Consider the following 5,000-nt stretch of genomic DNA (forward strand, 5'->3'; position numbering starts at 1 on the left):
GTCCTCATTGCCCTGGGACTTCAGAGAGGAGGAGCCAGAGTATGTAGTATTAGGTGGATTTCCTAATACGGTAGTAGCGTGTCCTCTGGGTGAGTTTTGGGTAGACTCAAGGTGGATTAATGGACCTATGAAGTTGGCAATGGTGGATGTATTACCCGTAAGCAATGTTGATATTGTGTTGGCTAACGATATAGAGGCAGGTACGGTATGTGATTGCCCGGTTGTGCAATGCAGGTATGCTGACCCCGTTAATGAAGTTGAACCGGTAATGGTTGTGACTCGCTCGGCAGCGCATTCATCTGGGATAGATGATGAAGGGTTAGGCTTGGATAGTCTAGAGGAGCTGTCAGAGGGAGTGGTTTCTGGGTTAAGTGCTTCTGCAAGTCCTAGTCTGGTCTCTGAGTGGGATGGCTCAGTAGGGTGGGATAGGGAATCACTTAGGTTAGCTCAGAAGGAGGAGTTTGGAGAATTAGGAGTGGAGGTAGACTCTGATTTGAGTAGACCTCGGTATCTGTGGGAAGACGGCATCCTACTGAGGGTGAGTAGGTCAACTGTGGTTCCGTCTGATGATTGGGAGGTAAGGAAACAGGTGGTAGTGCCCCATAAATATAGGGACAAGATTTTATGGTTGGGACACGAGGATGTGTTCGCAGGTCATTTTGGAATTGGAAAGACTTTTAGGAAAATTGCTGAACACTTTTATTGGCCAAAGATGAGATCTGAGGTAAAAAGGTTTGTTAATTCTTGCAAAACTTGTCAACTGGTTGGTAAACCCAATCAGAAAATCCCTAAGGCACCTTTAAAACCAATTCCAGCAGTAGGGGAACCTTTTCAGGAAATTTTGATTGACATCGTAGGCCCATTGCCTAAAACCAGCAGTGGTAATAAATACATACTAACTATAATGGATCGAATGTCTAGGTACCCGGAAGCAGTGCCCTTGAGGAGTTTTAAGAGTAAGCAGGTCATCAATGCATTAACAAACTTCTTTTCCAGGTTTGGTTTGCCCAAGACGATTCAATCTGATTGCGGGACTAATTTTACAAGCAAAGATTTTTGTAAAAGTTTACAGGAGTTGAAGGTTCAACATATCAGGTCATCGCCTTACCATCCAGAAAGCCAGGGGCAGATTGAGCGATTCCATCAGACGCTGAAATCCATGTTAAAAAAATATTGTGGGGATAATCCGGGAGGATGGGATAAAGTTCTCCCGTATTTACTTTTTGCTTTTAGGTCTGTACCAAGTGATGTAATGGGTTTCACCCCCTTTGAATTAGTTTTTGGTCACAAGGTAAGGGGTCCTTTGGATGTGATAAGAGAGAGTTGGGAGGGGAGTCACCCTAACGTAAGCTTGATAGAGTTCTTGAGAGAGTCCAGGAGTAAGTTAACTAAGGCATGGGAATTTGCTAAGAATAATCTAGTAATTGGTCAGGGGAAGATGAAGGAAAAGTACGACATAAAGACCAGAGTTAGGGAATTTCAGGTTGGGGATAAGGTACTTGCTCTGCTGCCAATTCCAGGAAATCCCTTAACGGCAAAGTTTTCAGGTCCATGGAAGGTTGCAAAGGTAGTTAGTAGTCTTAACTACCTGATAGAAACTCCAGACAGGCGACGTAAGTATCAACTATGCCATGCAAATATGTTGAAGCCTTTTGTTGAGCGTGTGAGTAAGGAACCAATCTTATTACTCAATAGGGTTAAGCCCAATGTTTTAGGTCTCAGCATTGATATGCCATGGCCCAGAAATAATCAGGAAATGCTAAGTAATTTGTCTGGGAATTTGCTACACTTAGAAAGGGATCAGAGGGAGTCTGTGGTAAATTTATGTGAATCTTTTCCAGAATTATTTCAGGATTCTCCAGGGCTTACCAATGTATTGAGTCACGATGTGGAAGTGGGAAATGCTAAGCCCATCAAGCAAGCCCCCTATAGGACCAATCCAGTAAAGAGAGAGATTATTGACAAGGAAGTAGAGTATATGTTGGAGCACAATTTAATTGAAGACAGTAATAGTCCATGGTCTTCTCCTGTAGTCTTAGTGAAGAAGGAGGGAGGTGAGTACCGGATGTGCTTTGATTACAGGAGAATTAATGCAGTCACTGAGGCTGACAGCTTTCCTCTTCCTCGAGTAGAGGACTGTATTAATGAAATAGGGAATGCTCAGTATATTAGTAAATTTGACTTGTTAAAAGGATACTGGCAAGTTCCATTGACTAAGCGGGCTAAGGAGGTATCCGCATTTGTAACTCATGAAGGGTTGTATGCCTGTAATGTTATGCCTTTTGGCATGAAAAACGCCTCTGCTACATTCCAGCGTTTAATGAATAAGATTGTGGGTAGACTAGAAGGAGTAGTTGTCTATATTGATGATATCATCGTGTATAGCCATGATTGGGCTACACACTTAAAGAGGATGGAGAAACTGTTTGTTAAGCTCAAGCAAGCAGGGTTGGTGATTAATTTGGCAAAGTGTGACATAGCAAAGGCGAAGGTAGTCTACTTGGGACATGAAGTAGGTCAGGGTAAAGTACTACCAAAGTCTGCAAATGTAGAGGCAATTGTAAATTTTCAGGTGCCGGATAACAAGAAAGCCATTCGCAGGTTTCTGGGAATGATAGGCTACTATAGAAAATTTATAATTAATTTCTCCCAAATAGCTAATCCTTTAACTAATTTATTGCAGAAAGGAGTGGAATTCCAGTGGTCGAGCGCATGTCAAGAGTCGTTTGATAAGTTAAAATCCACCTTATTAACTAATCCAATTTTGAAAGCCCCTAATTTTCAAGTACCATTCAAGTTGGCAATAGATGCCAGTGATGTGGGTGTTGGAGCTGTCTTGTCGCAGGTGGAGGACCAGGTAGAACGTCCAGTGGCTTTCTTCTCAAAGAAATTAACTAAACCACAACAGAGTTATTCCACCATAGAGAAGGAAACCTTGAGCCTGATTCTCGCTCTTGAACATTTTGAGGTTTATCTTTCCAGCTGCAGGACACCGATTGAATTCTGGACAGATCATAATCCTTTAACGTTTTTGAAAAAGTTTAAGAGTCGCAATCAGAGATTGTGTAGGTGGAGCTTATTGTTGCAGGAATGGAGTCTGGATATTAAGCACATCTCTGGGAAAGAGAATGTTGTTTCAGATGCCTTATCCCGCTGATTTCTTGTGATAATGAAATTTTTCACATTTCAGGAGATTGTTTTTTTTTTTTTTTTTGTTATTGTTAGGATGACACTAGTTAAAGTATTAAAATTATTGGTGTTCAGATTATATTTTGAAGGGTAAAGTAACTAGCTAGTTTTGATAAACTAAATAGGGGTTGCTTTGACTTGAGACTTTATCTATCAATTTTTATTCCATAAAAATTTTTATTTAAGGGGGGAAATGTAACAAACTTTACCGGGGATTTTGGTTAATTTATCTTAATTGATAAAGTAATATTTTGAGTGTCACCTAAAGTCACTTTAATTTAATTTTCTTTTCATCGCCATCTAGTGGTTGATGTATTAGGCTAAGATTGGTACGTCACCCATGGAATGTTTTGTTTTGTTTTCCATGTTGACTGTTTGGGAGTGTTGGGCGAAGTGACGAGGGACCTTTTATTGGAGGTAAATGGGAGTGAGGAAATAGCTGCCATCTTCAAACTTGAAGATCTCACCGTGAGTTGGCTCTTCAACCGCTGGAGATTATAGTGGGAGTGATCCAGTGTCTTCAGTGAAGGAGGCGGTGGAGGATTTGATCGCCGCCTTTGGAGGAGCAACTCAGCAGCAGTTAAATGCTATCACTTTCTCCTGTGCATGGTGAGGGTTTGCTGTAATTGTGTGTGTTACCAGCGGGGAGAAGGACTCTCCACGGACCAGAATCCATCACTACTGTACCCGTTAAAGCTGAGACCTATCTTCCTTTTGGTAAGGGTAGTGATTTTTGGTTTGCCTCCATTTCATCTCTGAAGGAGTAGAGGACGGCGCCTTTAGTGATTTTTCACCGCTGTTTGTGTTGCACTACTCGGTTAGCGTAAACAAGGTCTCGTCCATGATTGGTCTCCTGACTTTATTCGTCTCTGTGAAAGCCTACATCAGGAGTATTTTTATTTCCGTGTTAATGTAGGTTAACTATTAATGTGATTTATGTGTATTGTGGGGATGGGAAGTTTTGCCTAGATTTGTATAAAGAAGGGTAGAGTTAAGGTTCCGAGACTTTCTTGCTCTTTTCTATCAGTCAATGTAATTGTGTAATATGTCGGGTGAATGGTAGGTTGCGAGGTTATTCTTTCCTTTTACTGTTGTCTTGCCTTTCCGTGTTGTTGTTGATGAATGGGTCCTATATGTGTTTGTTGTACTGTGCTTGTGATTTGATATCTTCCCATTTAAAGTGATTTTCTGTGTTATTTTGTTTGTAAATAAATATTCAATATGACTCTTGCAGTGTTTTATGATTACCCACTCCTTTAATATCACTGTTACATATTATTGCTAGCTCTGGCTGTGAAGAAAACTTAAAGAACTTGGCCCTCACTGGGTCCGTGCGTAACAATATATATATATGTATATATATATATATATATATATATATATATATATATATATATATATATATATATATATATATATATATACATATATATATATATATATATATATATATATTTATGATCACTGGCCAGTGCGGATTGGTGATGGTAGGAGACCTTTTTTTGATCGTGCACTGCAAACCATCCTAGTATCGGTTTCGTTGACTTGTACAATTATGCTGGTCGTGGCAATAAACAAACCATTTAAGACTTTAAGGTATATACTTTATATATATATATATATATATATATATATATATATATATATATATATATATATAGTGTGTAAATATATAAATAAATATATATATATATATATATATATATATGTATATACACATATATATACACAGTATAAATATATAAATATATATATATATATATATATATGTAAATATATATATATATATAATGTAAATATATATATATATA

The sequence above is a fragment of the Palaemon carinicauda genome, chromosome 2 (genome assembly GCF_036898095.1).
Source record: "Palaemon carinicauda isolate YSFRI2023 chromosome 2, ASM3689809v2, whole genome shotgun sequence".
Lineage (NCBI taxonomy): Eukaryota > Metazoa > Arthropoda > Malacostraca > Decapoda > Palaemonidae > Palaemon > Palaemon carinicauda.